The sequence below is a fragment of the Podarcis liolepis genome (assembly GCF_965112155.1).
Source record: "Podarcis liolepis genome assembly, chromosome: 1".
In the NCBI taxonomy this organism is placed as follows: Eukaryota; Metazoa; Chordata; class Lepidosauria; order Squamata; family Lacertidae; genus Podarcis; species Podarcis liolepis.
In genome coordinates this window covers 71,471,090-71,489,167 of record NC_139554.1, presented here as the reverse complement: position 1 = coordinate 71,489,167, position 18,078 = coordinate 71,471,090, and the positions used below count along the sequence as shown (strand labels likewise).

General features: G+C 39.1%; 1 protein-coding gene across 50 annotated transcripts in view; it reads left to right on the top strand.

Annotated features, from left to right (window-relative positions):
- SOX6 (SRY-box transcription factor 6) overlaps window positions 1-18,078 on the top strand; it is a 458,084-nt gene that overhangs the window by 160,741 nt on the left and 279,265 nt on the right. Inside the window, exon 5 of one of the 50 annotated variants that reach the window (XM_083477105.1) lies at window positions 349-402. The exons of the other annotated variants lie outside the window; for them this stretch is intronic. The gene's annotated coding sequence lies outside the window, so the exon portion shown is untranslated. The remainder of the gene's footprint in view (window positions 1-348; window positions 403-18,078) is intronic. 50 annotated transcript variants of the gene reach the window in all.

Here is an 18,078-nt window from a genome sequence, read left to right as displayed (position 1 = left end):
GTTGCCTACGTCTACTAATCAATATTGTGCAAGTACTTCTAACTAAGTATGTCTGGAGTTTGGAAGAACATACACTCAGTCTTGTCGAGGCTAACGAAAAGGCTATTTCTCACATTACAAATAGAAGGAATTGAAGATACCAAAAGTGTTTGCAGATGTAATTGGGATCTGATGGAGTTTCTTTGCTGGAAGAAGGCTGGAGGCAATTTTTGCCAATTCCCCTTCCTCTGCCTCCTATGCTGTTCGAAAGGACCCCCCAACCCTCTTGACCAACTTTTCAAAGAACACAGCGGGGCTTCAGGAGGAAGGAGCAATAATAAAAAACACCTTCCTGTTCTATTCCTCCAGCACAAGCAGCAGGCCACAAATCTGGACCCAACCATTTACTCACCAAGGACCTTGGTTGGTTGCATTTCCATTTGAAGCATGTGTTCAGTCTTAAACATGAGTTTGCAGCTACATGATATTGCAAAGTAATTCTATGAAGCTGATGACTGCACTGGGTGGGACCAGCTGGATCAGTGGAGAAAGTGGAGCGTGGCTTTTTTAAAATATCTACGGCAAAAGAAGTAAAACATAACCTGCCAAAAATTTAGTTCTTCCCATGCCCTATAGTGTTTTCTGTCAGCACATAAAAATATGGAATTGCATAGCTGCCAGTATACAGCCTCCGGGCTCTGTCAAGATGTATGCAAGTGCACGGAAGATATTTTGCTTTCCCTAGTAGCAGCTCTTCATGCAACTTTGGGAACCTTGTTTATATAATGTCTATTAGCAACTTAAATACATTTGCCCGTGCCTTTCTCTATCATTGCACGATGCATGTGATTCTCCTGGAATAATCTTGGCATTGGCTGAGGTGTGTCAGACAACTGAGGTGTCAATTGTCATGGAATGGCTGTGGAGCTCATCTCATGATAGCATGAAGAAAGTGTTGTTCAAATATGTCCTGAAAATGGTAACAAGCAAAAGACAGGCATGTGTAGTGGATTAGATGTATCTGTGTAGAAACCCTGGCCAACTCTCAGTGCCAAGCAAATTAGTGCTATTGTGATATAACCATTACTTCAGTTTGGAGAATTTCCTCATGAGCGCACTCACTTTGAAGAACAAATTATTCCCTCTTAGACACACTGCATTCTGCTTTTCAACTTACATAACATTCTTGCTTTTATCCTAAACAACATGGCTCAGGTTTCACATGCCAAAATTGTGTGTGGTGTGTTTGTGTGTAATATAATTCTAATTGTGCCTTGAGATTTCAGAGTGCCTGTAAGTAAACGGCATGTCACTGTGATGAATCTGTTTTCAGTGTTGCTCTGTTATGCTCTGCAAACTGGTTTTATGCTATATTGCTGGTTTTCTCCTCCTTCTTTTGGCTTATCATTTGCACTCTATTTAAGGCTATCATCATATTACAGTTGCCAGAGAATGAAGTAACTATTAATGACCCTGTGACGACTGTCTGTTGAGTCTGATTAGTACTTCTGAGTAAAGTACTGATGTGTAAATTGCCTGAAAGAGAAAAACAGTTTGGTTTTGTTTCTAGGGTTTTAATTGGGAACTACATAATTACTGGAAGATGGGAGGCTAGATACCAACTTCCCAAAGCACCATATGAGTGATATTCCCATTGAATTAACATGAATTTCTCTAAGATCAGTGCTTTAAAGATTGAACATTGTTGTACTCACACTTCTGAGTTGGATATTTAGAGCAGAGGTAGCTAGTGGTGCCCATCAGACAATGCAGCTCTCATCATCCCTAATTACTGGCCATGCTGGCTGTGGTTGATAGCAGTAGGAGTGAGTGTAACACCTGGAGAGCAGCACATTGGCTCATCTGATGTCAAGTATTGCTGCATATTTTTTATTTATTAAAATTAGTTTTGTGTTTGCTGTTTCATTACCTTTTTCATCAAACTCAATCAGTATAAAAAGATTTGGTTTAAAGGAGGATTCTGACATAAATAGATTCTATTTTATTACTTTTTGAGGTGGATTTTCATTGTTGGCTATCATGGACTGCCCACAAACAGAAATGTTAGTGCAATGAAAAGCATCCTGGTAACATTCCCTGTAAAGGACTCAGGGTCTGCCATGTTGCTGTATTTGCATATCGGAAATAAGCTCACTGTAGGTCAGTTTGGCTAGTAACCCCTATGCATTTTACCCCTAGTTTGTCTCTTGGCTTGGCTTATTTAGTCACTTGGTGTAAATACTTTAGTCAGAGTGCTTTCCTCGGCTGGCAACATCATGCATGCTGTCTGATAGCAGTATACTATATGGAATAAACTGGTTAATAGATCATTGATGATGATGGAGGCACATGTATAATATGCCTTTTGAGCATGATGTCTGATTCCTTTTTATGTGTGCAAGCAGTTTTTCAGGGCTTCTCAGTTTTCTCCCCTATACTATAGCTCCTTAGCACTTCATCAGAATCTGTTTGCCCAGATTTTTATGTGGCATGGGGGAAGAGGAGCTTGGAGACATGGGTGTGTCTACAGAGGTCCCTCTATGGTACTATGGTACTACCTTCATGTCTGGAAGCTGTATGTCTCTGTATACCAGTTGCTAGGAATCACAAGTGAGGAGAGTGTTGTACTCATGTCTTGCTTGTGGGCTTCCCATAGGTATCATTGGCCACCTTGAAAACAGGATGTTGGACTCAATAGGTATTTGTGTGTACACACACACACACACACACACACAGAGAGAGAGAGAGAGAGAGAGAGAGAGAGAGAGAGAGAGGTGCCACATTTCTTTCATTCCTTTAAATGCAATCCCTGTTTTTCTTCAACTGACAGAACTGCATTCATTTTGTTGTAATATAAATGCTTTTGAGGCTCTGTGTCCTTGTCAAAAACCTACTTAATTTCTGCCTTGAACTAAACATACTTAATTCCAAATCTTTAATAGACCCAAAAGAATAATACAGAAGTCAGACTGACACGAACACTTAGTGGTTTGTTGTGTTGCTCAGTGGCGTAGCGTGGGGGGTGCAGGGGGTGCCGGCCGCACCGGGCGCAACATCTGGGGGTTAGGGTTAGGGGGCGCAAATCCTCGGGTTAGGGGGCGCAAATCCACGGGTTAGGGGGCGCAAATTACTTGCCTTGCCCCGGGTGCTGACAACCCACGCTACGCCACTGGTGGTGCTAGACCTCAAGCTTGCAGAGGAACCTTTTCTTCTGAATGGGAGTTCCCTTTTACCCTAGGCGTATTGTTATATCTTACAGTGAATAGTCTTACAGTGAATAGTCTGTGGTGAAGGAAAATAACTCTGTAGCGGCTCAGAAGCACTGTGACCTAATGATATGTTTGAAACTGATCATTGGTGAACAATTTCTTCAAATTAAGTTCTATTAGTTGTAACCAGTGCTAATGAGGCGCTGGTAGTCATATATTGATAAAAGTGCATAAAATGACATCCGTGGGCAGCAAAAAAAAGAGGTGCCAGTACAATACTTTGTACCAGTGAGTGTACACACACACACACACACACACACACACAGAGAGAGAGAGAGAGAGAGAGACAGACAGACAGACAGACAGACAGACAGACAGACAGACAGACAGCATGGCCCTAACTGTGGCAGTGACATGGTTGCTATACTTGGTAAACTTGTCCAATGCACAGAAAAGGCACACCACATATATACTGTTATGTGCCACATATCAGTATGTGCTTATATAAATCTTACTTAGTTACCCTTAATTTTATATTATTGGTAGCCATGGAGTCTGCTTGTTTCATGTAAATATGACACACAGACCTGGAATCAAAGCACTGCTCAAGATGTTTCTGAGTCCCAACCATCTAACTGTGGTTCTGTTGCCTAACAAACATTTGGACCCCAGCCATAGTAGCTGCAATATAATTCACATTGGTTTTGAATAACCAAAGGGCAAACGCTGCAGCAATGTTCTTTTTATTGTGTGTTTGCTGAGGGACAGCAAACAAATCTGAAGGGAGACTTACAACTCACACTAGCATTTTTATTCTTATTTTTAAAAATTGCCCTACACATTTTTTGTTTGAGTTGGCCAGTGGGTGAATTGGCCAATAGTTATAGCTTATTCTACCTCTTTTGTACTTCTGATTTTTAAAGAGATAAAAAAATTGGACATTGTACACCCAAGTTTATGACCTGCTCTATGCACAATTGCTTTTAGAGATTAGAGAGAGACAGCACTAACGCTGTCTATCAGGTTTATTTTTACCAGGTTTTCAAGGCAAAGCATATTGTAAACCCCTCCTCTGGCAACATTTACAGCACTAGCCAGTATGCTAGTGTGTCGATAAACTGTTCTTTAAAATAAGTGATGATACATCTAAACCTGTCACTTGGTTAATTTTGCAATGGGCTCTTCACGTGGCCATTCCTAATAGGCCTCCATAATATTTTAACTGCTTGTCATTTAGAGGACTTTTTGTAATTGTTCTAATGAATGAATCAACCCAACACAGAACAATAATTCTCTGTATTTAGAAACCCACAGGTTGGTACATATATAGTAAAAGTGATTCAAAAAACCAAAAACAAACCCTGCCCCCACCACCATCACACCTGTTTCTCAGACATTTGAATTAAGGGTGAAGCCTGCAAGAATGTTGCTGTTTAGTAGGAATTGTACATATAGGTGCTCAACATTGTGTTTGTGTGTGTGTGCGTGCGTGCACTCGTGTGCATATACACACACACAGAGCATATTTTAGCATGCAACTAATTAAAATGAATAAATCCTGGCCCGCGTTACAAACTGCTACAGAAAATTAATTTATATATCCATAAAATAGTATGCACATGCGCTGCAGTTCTGTGTAAGCTGTGTAAAGTAGCGGTTCAGAGTATAGGGTATAATTGGGTAAATTCCAAGTTCAGATATTTTGTTTGCCATATGTATATAAGGCAACTATTATATTCCTACAATTTCTTCTTGTTAAGAGGAATGTTTTGCTACAGCATAGAACACTTTACATTTTCATGGACTGAAGTTTTAAACAAGAAAATATAGAGATATTTGCTTTCATCTAGCCTCAATACTGAAACTATTTATCAGTAAATAGAGAGGAAAGCATTACACCAAACAAGGCTACAGTGGTAAAAGTTCAGTTTTCTCTACTAAATAAGTATTAGCGGCTGCTTCCACCCAATTCAAGATTATTGTAGTAAATCTGCAGACTGTTAAAATAAAACTTTAGGTCTTAGTTGTGAAGGAGTATAGTCATCCAAATGGTAATTGAGTAGAGTTAGACTTTGTCACTTTTGCTGCCCATTTACCCCATAGCCTTGATGACAGCATAGGTAAGAGTGGTCTGCACAGTCATTGTAATCTTTTGAAATCTGTAGAGCAGTGTCTCCCTCTCCATCAGAGTTGCTAGACTATAGAGCAGCTATAGAAATCCTAGTCATGGGAATATTGATAAAAGCTCATGCTTGCCTCAAGCATGAACCTGCAACAAAGGATGTCCACTGGCTGAGTTTCATGTTGCTCTTGAGGCATTTTTTGTAAGTTTCTTTAATGTGACATTTTGTCGAGGCCATCTATTAAATTTGTATAGTGGCTGCAGTTCATGAACTGCTTATTCTTGAGTAATCATACTGATTTCAGGGAGATAACTGCTCCATAGTAAATGTTTAGATATCTGCAGGTATTGATTGTTAAATAACCAGCTGGCCATATCATTTGTTTGGTATTGATCTGGGGATGTTTAAACTAATGAATTGGAGATTTAACAGGCTCTTTCTATGCCATTTGAACATCTTTATAACCATGTTCTTTACAATAATATTTTCAAATTACTATGATTTATATGAAGGCAATATTTTAAGTATTTGTATCTATGTGTTACTACATTCTTTCATAAGAATATCAGAAGAGCTTTCTGTATCAGACCAAAGGCCTATCTAGTCCAGAAGTCTATGGGAAGGCTGCAGGATTTTTTCTACCCCTTATTGCCCGCTTGCATTTCTTTTGCCAACATTTGTGTTCCTTTTGTTCTCCTCGTTTGGACAAGGATTACATTTTCTGCAGGAAGCCTTCTTTAAAAACTTCTTTGACCTTGCTTGCTCTCATCCTCTACATTTAACTGCTCACCAGTTTTAGCTATGTAGATGCGTATTTATGACTTGTGACTTTTTGAAAACAAACGAGGAAAGGGGCTTTTTACACACTATTGGAAACAGACCAGAGTTTGCCCTGTGTTTGCACTCAGCAATGAACTGCAGTAGTGCAGTAGGACATATATGCACAATAAAAAGGACAGGGAGCTGTGTTGGTCCATAATAAAAGGAATCTCTAAAAATTACAATTGTTATATCTTGCCTGATGAACAATTCTGGAGAACACAGAAGCTTACCCCACTTCTGAGGCATCTTGGTTGGTTCTAATATATTGCCTTTTGGAATATATACCCAATGTTAGTTTTGTGGATCACATGTGTGCAGATATCTGTAGTAATGACAGAATAAAACATTGTCTCCATTTATTATGGGTTTGGAGCTAAGACCCCACCCTTTAGCTTGTCCTTGTAGTTACTTTCATTTTTCTATGCAGTGGTATGTTAACGTGTTGTGCAACATGCAGCCTCTTCTTGTTCTGGGCCTACAAATGAGTAGCCCTGTCTTATGTATTAAATAAGAACTTAATAGAAAAATGGCAGCAATATGTGGGAAGACCAGACCACCATTTCCTTGCTAATTAAATCACCGAGGGTGACAAACAAAAGGCATTATTTCTCAGTGTTTGTGGCAGTAAAACTTACTCCCCTTTAAAGAAGTTTGTGGCAACAGCAAATTAAATAAGAATGTAACAATACTGAGTGCCCACACTCCATGTGCACAGTTTTCTCTATGCTGATATATGCAGTGATGGAAGCAATGGAGGCCAGCACTTGGCCATATTTTCTCCAAAGCTGGCTTCCCACCATGGGTATGTGTGTTTCACGGAAAATATTTTCAACACATATTTCTCATACTTGCACTTTACAGAACATATATATATACGTGTGTGTGTATGTTTTTATTATGCAATCTTCTGTACAGTAATACCTCTAGTTATGAACTTAATTTGTTCCGGAGGTCCGTTCTTAACCTGAAACCGTTCTTAACCTGAGGTACCACTTTAGCAAATGGGGCCTCCTGCTGCTGCTGTGCTGCCGCCGTGCGATTTCTGTTCTCATCCTGGGGCAAAGTTCTTAACCCAAGGTACTACTTTTGGGATAGCAGAGTCTGTAACCCAAATTGTTTGTAACCCAAGGTACCACTGTACTATGAAAGGCGGGGTCACCAACATGGCACCCATGGGTGTAGTGGCATCCTTGAGGTCTTCTCCTAGTGACCACGAAGCTTCTGAGCCTTCCTCACTGCCCTCTTCATCATGAGGTAGAAAGGGTGGTTACCCTTTTCTGTATTAAAAATACATGGGGCTGAAGGAATAAGAAGGATGCTCTTTTCCACTCCCTCTTTTGATGCTTTGTACTTTTAATGCTCAAATTAATTCTACTGGAGCCAACTTTTATCCAGCTCCCATGGAGAATTGAAGTGGGAATATGTGTTCACTTTTACTCTTCCTTTCTGGAAGGTGATGCAAGGGTTGGAAGATTGAAGTGGCCAGAAGCGGGTGGCACCTGTGACACTTGCTTAACCATCCAAATGTGCCCTTGGACTCGACTCTTCCACTTTGGCCATTTACCTCTGATGTCTTGATTATAATATTGTTTGCTTTTGGTCATAAGTATCTAGTGTTTAGCTGTTACATTGTTTGAAGGTGTGTTTGCGTTAGATTATCAGATAACAGGCTCTTTTATAGTGTCAGCTCTTTCTCTACCACTAAGTAATAAAATGCCCAATATAAATTTGCAACCTTTGTTATCCAGTTGCTATTGTTTATAGCTTCATGCACTTTGTGTAGATTATAAAACATACCATTGCAAGTGTGGCATTCTCTTAAAAAGAAGTGCAGAAACAAGGGAGAAACCTGCCTGACAAACAAAAGTTGGAGGAAGATCTAGCGATAGAAGTAAAGTCTCTTTTTGTGCTTTTTAAATATTTGTCTGGTCTTCTAAAGATATTTGCCTTTGCTGTTTGCTTTGGATTTAATTTGTGGGCTTAAGTGCAAAAGAGAAAATGATACAGTAAGAATGGGAGCCATGGGAGAGAGGCAAAAGAGCAGCACTTTTAGAGTTCACTTTTAAAATTATATTTTTTATAAAGAGGAAGTGATTCTTCATTATATATAGTAGCTGCAGAACACTGTCAGTTATAAAAGCTGTGATGTAAAAGGGAATGTTATCAGCAGATGGACAGATAGTATTGAGAGCTGATGACCAATGCCGAGAGGTGACTGAGATGGAGAAGTGACATGTAGCAAGGGCTGGGGTGTTTTTCATAAAATCATACAATCTTAGAGTGGGAAGGGACCCCAAGGGTTATCTAGTCCAACCCCTGCAATGCAGAGATCTCAGCTAAAGCATCCATGACAGATGGCCACCCAACCTCTGTTTAAAGACCTCCAAGGAAGGAGAGTCCACCACCTCTCATAGGAGTCTGTTTCACTGCTGAACAGCTCTTACTGTCAGAAAGTTTTTCCGAATGTTTAGTTGGAATCTCGTTTCTTGCAACTTGAAGCCATTGGTTCATGTCCTACCCTCCAGAGCAGGAGAAAACAAGCATGCTCCCTCCTCCATATGTCAGCCCTTAAGATATTTGAAGATAGCTATCATATCTCCTCTCAGTCTCCTCTTTTCCAGGCTAAACATACCCAGCTCCTTCAAGCACTCCTCATAATGCTTAGTTTCCAGACCCTTGATCATCTTGGTTGTCAACATCCTTCTTAAATTGTGGTGCCCAGAACTGGACACAGTATTCCAAGTGTGGACTGACCAAGGCAGAATAGAGTGGTACTATTACTTCCCTTGATCTGGACACTATATATCTGTTGATGCAGCCTAGAGTAGCATTAGCTTTTTTTGCTGCTGCTTCACACTGTTGACTTCACACTGTTGAAGCTTGTGGTCCGCTAACACCCCTAGATCCTTTTCACATGTACTGCCAGTAAGCCTAGTGTCTCCCATCCTATATTTGTGGTGGTGCTGGTGGTGAAGGAGGAGGAGAATAATATGGAGAAGGAGGAGGAGAATATATTTTAAAAAGGGCGTCCCGTTTGAAATCCAAACAGGACAGGGGACATTTTTCTTCCCAAAAAAGGATGACCATGTTTTTCTAGGGATGGTTGGCAACCCTACATAGGCGCCTTACTTGAACAACAGTAATATATTGAGTATATTGTATACATGGGACAAGAGTAATGTGCAAAATATGTCTCCCATATTCTGATGCATTAAACTGAATTAGGGAGTATTTGGATGTGGTAGTAACCAATTTTCCCCATTTCCTTTTTTAGGGACATGTGGAGTGCCACTTACTCACATACCTACAAAATCTAAGAAAACCCCCACACCTTGGCCTTATATGGGATTATATTTTAAAGATGCTATTCTGGTGCATCTAAATCTATTAGAAATTTTCCGTTGATTTAGGGATTAGATGCATGCTTCTGTGCTATGATATCCCTTATCACAGCTAAGCATTAAGATATGGCTCTATTGAAATAGCAGGGGGTTGGTCTTCAGTTTTGTTGAGTTCAGTGCCTTTACATCACTTTAAGGCTAGTTGGTGTTTGACAGTCAATTTGGGGGGGGGGGGTCAAGCCCTTTTTTTAGAAATATGTTCTGTATCTTTAATCTCTAGATAAATAAAATTGTACTGCTGAGGTTGCATGCTTGAATTACAGAAGTCTTACACCATGCAGCAAATATAAAGAACTGCCTAGAAACTGGAGGCTTTCTATACATTCAACCGAAGCTAGAAATACAGTCAATTATTTGGCAATACATCATAAAAGAGATGCTCATGTCTGTCAGTACTCTAACTCATCAGCACGAAAGGCTTTTTTTATTTAAAAAAACCACCCTCTTTTTATTGGAACTCTGAAACAAAACAAAGACGAAAAAAGCAAAAATGACATCAATTAGATGTCAACGTGACATCAAAAGGCATAATATATCATAAAAATAAAGTATGATCTAGTGATTCAATGCTTCCCTGCCATATTGTATGTGCAGAGAAATAAAAGCGAGGCAAACAGCTACACATTTTCACCAAGACACATATAGTAAAAGCAGTTTGAGAACGCAGAGGCACAGAGAACAAGATTAGAAAATGTATTATAAGAGACGGAGACTGGTGTTTGTGGGTGTATAGTGACACCGAGCAGATTTCATGATGGGAATGGTACATTTGGAGGAAGTTGGTGTTTTGCTCACTATTATTTTATATGCTGGTAAAAGTTTTGAATTTCTTTCCCCCGTTTCAATAAGTGCTTATATCCAGATGAGTTGGACTTGCCATGTTATGATCTGAAATCCCATGCCTCATCAGAAGAATAAGTAGCAAGACACCAAACACGTGTGGTTCTTTTGCTAGTTGTCACAGAATATGATTCATTTGTTTCAAGTATCTATATTCTTTGTACTCTTTTAAATTTGTGGTGCTTTTATAGGTTTTTTTCTATTACTGTAATGCACGGCAAAAATTAGAGATACTCAGGAACTTTGTTTGGTCTGCATTTTCAAGCAAATCGACCTCATTTGAACTAATATGTGGATCAGAATGCAGTTATCCTTTGGTTTCCACACTACCCTGAATTTTGTGATGCAGCTTTCAACTAAAACAAGTACCAAAATGTATATTCAATATATACAATAATTCATGTTTGTGCCTTCATATGCATATATTTTTTGAAAAATATGTGCAGAAATAACATGAAGGTTCAAATATGTTTTTTAAAATTACACGCAAAGCTTTCAGATTTATATAGAAATGGAGCAAAACAGATTTATGAATGAATCCATGCAAAAGTGATGCAAGCCGCCCCTAATTTAAATGCAATACATTTTTGTATGCTCATAAGTTAGCAAGAGGAGTATGTGAATAGAAAGGTGCCTTCTCTCTATAAAGATCTGTATCAATTGTTTATAACTATAACTCACTCAGTAGTTGTCTTGCTAGGGAAAAGTACATGTGGTATCAAGCTATCCCTGCAACAATCCCATGCTGGTCCTTTTAAAAATGGTTCACCTTGCTAAATAATGGAAACAAGGAGTGGGAAAACTAGGAACACGGAGAGGAAAAGTATTAGGGAAAGTTTAGTTTTACATTTCCACACTCAAAGCCACTTCATTTTGAAGATAAAACATAAGCCAGATATTTTAAAAGAAATATCGCTGCTAGGACTTAAAAGCTGCTAGAAATAAATTGACACATGTCTGCAGCTAATTACAAAAAAACAAACACTGACTCTTTCCAAGCCTGTTTATATAAATTGCAAAATACCCAACAAAGCCTCTTTGTGTAAGTCCATTAAAAACAGTGAGAATCCATTTAGTCTCTAAAATAATAATCTGAGAATTCCATTCATTATTATACTTGAGGGTGCTTTATGATGGAAGGATGAGTTCATGTGGATGGAAGCAGAAAAAGAGCCCAGAAGGATATCGAGCACACTTTTCAGATGGTGTTCATTTTCAGTGGTGTGATAAGCATGAATCACCTAGCTGAAATTTCTCCTGTAAGACTTGGATGTGTTTTACAGTTGACATCTGGATAGCCGTATATGGGGGTGCAATGTGGAGAATATCTCATATGATGCTTTGCATTGCTTAACTCCCAACTTTGTCTTTGCATAAGGCAATGAGAATTTGTAGTTCTGGCAGTATCTGTATAGAGAATTCAACTGCTTGTATACTATCTCTTTTTTTCCTAGTCTCCCACTCTTTGATTTATTGGTATACTAGAATTCTGTTGTAGAATTTTTGTTGGTCTGATGTTCTTACAGTGGTAACTCGGGTTATGAACTTAATTCGTTCTGGAGGTCCATTCTTAACCCAAAACCATTCTTAACCTGAGATGCGCTTTTGCTAATGGGGCCTCCTGCTGCCGCCGTGCCGCTGGCGCACGATTTCTGTTCTCATCCTGGGGCAAAGTTCATAACTCGAGGTACTACTTCCGGGTTAGCAGAGTTTGTAACCCGAAGCGTTTGTAACCTGAGGTACCACTGTATAACCATCCAGGGGGCACCTGCACACTTTCTACAATATTTATTAAACCTTTTAGTGTTCCTTAGAAAAAAATTATTCCACCTCCTTCTGTTTTGACCCCTCCCCAACTTCCTTTCATTTCCCATCACCAATGAGACAAAGTAGCAACCATCCAGAATGCCACTGTTGCTTTTTACAGGGACAAAATCCAGTGGTGAGCCTATCGTGGTAAGGTTATGATTTGATTTGATTGGTCTGGGGAGGTGTTCAAATGACACCACACAAGTTGAAGATATGTGTGAGCAGGGTTGTAGAACTGTGGAGCTTGGGCCCACTCCTGCTATGATCAGGGACTGTGCTCATATGTGTTCACTGAATGTTAGGAGGGCTCTGCACGTATAGTGACTCCTGCCATACAATGGGGCACCCTGCCTTAGATCCCCAAAGGACACTGGCCTTAGGTAATATGAAAAGTGGTCCAATTAATGCTAACTTCTCACAATCCTGATGTGGCATCGCTAAATCTTGAACCATAGTTGGTGCAGACATGTCCAGAGTGGGGCTGATTGCTAGGGAGGACTAAATAGGAGAATGGGACATAATGATGAACTTAATTTTAAAATTTCCTTACAATATGTTTCATCTGTTAAAAAGTATATGCAAGAATATGTATCAAAAGAAATGCATGAGGATTGATTTCTCCCTGTTCAGACATTATGGTACTCCTGTGGTCATAATACCATTCACCAGCTCCTGTATCATGTACTATCACATTAGACTCAAGATTAGGCATGGCCAAATTGTAGTGTTTACATTACAAGCTTCTGCTGCTGCTGATTCTCTTGTGTCAAGGTGCCAGGTTGATAATAATGCAGTCTGATGTCACAGCAGCAGCAATGTGTATTTTGTTATGACTGTTGTCTTCAGAGATTTTCTGTAAACTTATCTGTCATATATTTATAGAAAGTCTCTGTAACCAGCATTATTTGTGTGTGAGTGTGTTAGATAGCAGCAATTGTTCTATACAGTATCGTCCTGTCTTTTTCTTTGCTTCCTCACAAGCCCATATGCAATGTAAATAACCTCTTGGGTGGGGGGAAGAAGAGCCTGCCTGTGTGTGATATTCCATGCCCAAAATACTGAGAACTGTCTTTATTAATACACTTTAATGGCAGACAAGGGCATGATTCACTGTCTTGTCATGTCATACCGAAAGTTGGCAGTAGTATTAACAAATTGTGGTACTGTGTCACGGTTACCTTTTGACAGCTTAATTAGTCTCATTTGAAGGTTTCCGTAGATTTTCAGAGCAATGTGCAAAAGACAGAGCTAAGTTAGTAAGGAAAAGGTGGAATTCACTGTAGCTTCAATAACCTTTTTGACCCATGTTTATAAAATAAATTCTTTTCAGTATGCTTCACAAGTGTATACATTACACACAGGATCTTGTAATAAGAGAGAACTTGTTGCAAATGCTGTGACCTTCAGTAAACTGCAGAAAGATGATTCTTCTAATCAAAGGCAAAAGCCATGATCTTCTCTGTTGTAACTGACTGTTGACACAAGAAAGGCCAGAGAGATTGACATCAATCTCTATAGAAACCATTAACTGAAGCTGAATAAATCTTCCGCATTGAATCCATATGCATGCTTGCTTTTATTATTCTTGACCTATTGGCACACTTCTGTATTTTGCGGGCTTTGTTTTAAAGGGCTGTTTAAAGCACAGATGTTATTATGTGATTTCATCAGTGAAATAAATAGTTTTGGTTGTCTAAATAAAGAAATTGGTAATCTTCTCTCTCTTTTTGCATCTACCAAGCATTATTTGCTTAGGAGTGGCTTGGTTTGGCTCCAGATTAGCACACAATGAAGACTGTTACTTTAGCTGGATGTAACAAAACCAAGGAGTTTTTGTTCATGTTTTCCAAATGATGTGCAAGTAATGTGTCATTTGACTCTAACTGGGCTTTCACTGGTTTGTGGTCGCTTTTTACTATTTAGAGCATTAGCAATTACTGAGACAGTTGAATTTCCCTCCCTTCTGCATGTTTTTTAGATTCCCCACTGATTCCTGAAATTTGCACCAGTCATAACCACAAAACAATTGCCAGCCCTGTAGAAAGAGTAGGCACTGTTAATCTATAGCTACAATGTGTCAAACACCATTTCCTTAATTTGGCCCTACAGAAATCTTATTACTTGTTCCGAAGTATAAGGAAACAAAAATGCTTTTCATTTCATTCTGAACGGTACATTTTCCAGTTTGAGTGACTAAAACTGGCGAGGATGCCTATTATTGGAAAGAGGAATAAAGATACTTTGGAGAAAGTAGTGCACTGTGTGCTGACATTCCAGATGTCCAAACTATAGTAGTACCAGACCAAGTCCGCCCCCCCCCCGCCCGTGTGTGTGTGTGTGTGTGTGTGTGTGTGTGTGGAGCCTTTCATGCCAATGATGATCTCATGAGGTCCAGCCTAGAGAAATAAAGACATTGTTGAAAAACTGTGCTTGAGAATGGGCTCCTTCCTTTCATATTTCTATTCAGTGACCCCCAGTGTTCTGCTCTTTCCTGTCTCGGACAAAATTAGCTCTTTTATAATTAACAATTGTTTAGCTTTTTGGCTTGTCTTTTAGACTTTATTCTTAGAGCTTCTTTTCACCCATCTCCTTATTGTATCCTCTCAAACAGAAAAACTTGTGATATTTTCTCGTTGGCATTCCTGTCCTTCCCTTGCTGGCTTTTTTAATGTGGACTGTGGGAGATTTTACACTTGATTTGTTGAATCTGAACTCTGCTGTAAACTCTCACCACACAGAAGAACCTATCTTTATAAATGACAGAATGGACCTGGCCTGAATGGTGCTTTGTTTACTGTTTTCCTAAAAGGGGCCCCTCTATATTTCATCTGTCAAAGTTGCTTTTCTTTCTTTCAACAATGCTTGATTGTTTTCACAAAAATTCAGGTTCCATAGACAGGAGAATTCTGTATTATATTTTCCTGCCAAATTCCGATCTCTGTTTTCCTTCCCCTGTGCTCACAAAGGGCTCATAACTTACTGTCAACTGTGAGGCAAACCACAAAGCTCCACTGTTGCTCAGCAAATAGGCTCTATTGGATGATGGCTTGACTGGCTGTAAAGTTTGCTTAACTGTAGCAGCAGTGGCAGAAGGCATGTGGGGTACTCTGTGTCTCCCAACATGCCCCCAATTCCTTTATGTCTTCCACTTGCTTTTATGTCTTTATCAACTTTAATCGCTGAAGAGAGTTGTCAGTCCTTTGTGCCACGAACTGGATGCTGCTGCTGCTGCTGCTGCTGCTGCTGCGCTCCTTATGGATAGCTGGGGTACCCTGAGAGTTGGATGAGGTTAATTCAAAGTGATTTCCTGACACTTGACAGTGGTTCTTTGTGATCTGGGAAGGTGTCTGAGGTGTTGTCAGAGGTGTTATGCCATCAAGTTCTGAAGTGCTGGCTGAGGTGGTAGGAGACAGCAAGACAGAGAAGTGGAAGAACAACCATCCTGTGTGAGTGTTATATGTGTGGGTCTATTATTAGTGGCTGTTATTGTGTTGCTTAAACTGACTCAGGACTGTCAACTCAACTTAAACATTTTAGAAGTGACAATAACCTTTCTTTTTATGTTCTATTTTGTTTTGGGAAGACAGTGTATTTAGAGTCCTTCCTTTAATTTTAGAGTTTTGTGAGGTATGGCAACTCTCCCTACAGCATTCAATTTTTAACTCTTTAGAGCACTTGCAAATATTTTACTGGGAAAACTATTGTATTAAATGAATCGCAACAAAAAGTGAAAAGAAAGTAATTTATTTTTGAAATATTAAGGAATTAAGTTTATTTGAGCTTCATTAAAAGGCAAAAACATCACAATTTTCTTTTTGTGATATTTTGCCTTTTAATGAAGTGTGTTCTGTTACTTTATAGTAAGTATGGCAACATAAATTTTTCAGTTAGAACATTTTGAATATTTACCAGCAAGCTCTTAATATTATTTACATAAAGACTCAGAGAAGACTGTTCTGCAGCATGGAATTTCATACTGAACAGATTAAACAAAATGAAATATAAAGGATCATTTTTCCCCAAAGGGAGTTAAAAGAGTTATTTCAAAACTGAAATCTTATATTTTGCTGTTAGGCTTCCTGTTATATACTGTCTTGATAGCTTATTGTAATCAATAAAAAAAATCCTTTCAGTTGTCAGTGTAAATGCTATTATCACTTTTGATATTTTAAAAAAGTATTTAGTCAGTGCAATTTATTTTTATAAGCAACCCTTCATTCATAGGTTTGTTTTGTAAACATATATTTCATATGCTATGCTGCACTCCTGCCCTCACCTATCTGGGAGTAAGCCCATTGAATTCAGTTGGACTTGCTTCTGAGTAGATATGGTCAGGATTGCAGCCTTACTTGAGCTAAGGGTAGCAGCTATGTTTAACTGATGTTGGTCATGATCTGCATGGGCAGTCAGGCACATTTTGCAGGAATTTGCTGCTTCAGTGCCAACAAATATTCTTCAGCATCACCTTCTGTTTTTGGTGTGATTGAACTTGTAGTGGAATGAAGCAATTTGATAATGATTAAAAGGAAGAGGTATGTGGAATTTATAAAGTTTGCTTCCTTAAAGAAAAGTATCAAAATGGAAATATATTGTTCAGTTACAGAGGCTATAGTCCTATGCACACTGGGAGTCAGCCGTACTGAACTAAATTAGACTTATTTCTGAGTAGACGTGCTTCAGATCACACTGATACTGTGTCTTAACTTGTAAATTATAGTTTTACAAATGTGGTCTTTTTCCCCTGGAGCAGTTGCTAGAACAGGGGCTGAAGCCATATATGAAATAGACTAGGGGTGCTATTTCACAGGCGAAAAATTGGTAATTGGCTATTTTTATATGCTCATTCATTAAAGGGATGTTGATTTAAATATTGTCAATGAATGAGGAAAGATCAAAACCCACAAAGAAACTCCAATAAACCCCCAACCTAAGAAGCCTGCTCAACTCTATTGCTCATCCTGATTGCAATTGTTTCCCTTCTCTAAAACAAGGAAGATAAGTGGCCAGTAATAGTTGCATTGAAAAATTTTATTCCTACATGGCTGGAAATTACTTTAAGACCAGTACAGAAAATAACAAAAATTAATAGGAATAAAAAATTATATTGATTTGACTTCTACGTCAGACTTGGCCCTTTGTTGGGGTAAACGCATAATGATGCATATGTTGAATGCAAAAGCTGAATCTATAAGAATCCTACCTGCTGACGCACTCTCTTCTACCCAAATCTTGCTACAAGTCAATACTTTTGGTGATCCTACCAGTATGAGCAGAAGCTTTGGTGATTACCCTGCCCCCATTGTACAAGTTTAATATCTAGAAAGGAGCAATAGGGAAATATAGGATTCCACCAGTAGAATACAGAAGTTGTAATATACATACAGATTGGAGGGTTAATATGGGAGAAAAATATATGGCATAATATAATATAAATGTAATGTAAAACTTTAGAGGGTTGTGCAGGTGGCTTATGTTCACGTTGATTTCTAATCAAGCCAATTATATATAAATTTGCAATTCAAGCCCTACCAGAAAGCCAGCTGAAATGCCTTAGAAAGCAGAATAAGTTCCACTCCACTGGGATAGCAGGAGATCCATCCGGAGGTGACACACTGCCAGAAGTAGACTGGTGTCTAGGTAGGAAGTATCAGCTGTGTTTTCCCAGAGAAAACCAGGTTTGTGGGAGCAGGTGTGGCTCTGCCAGTTGCAAAGCCCCCTCAATTCCCAACATATCCATGGAATTGAGAGTACCCCAGGGCTGGCATAGTCAATTGCCTTTCATTGCAGTCAGTGTGAGGGATAAAACTGTCTCCCCCCACCCCCATTTCCTGCTTTGACCATAGTGAAACATCAGTTCAGTGAATCTGGTAGTTGCTTTGCCTATACGACAGGATT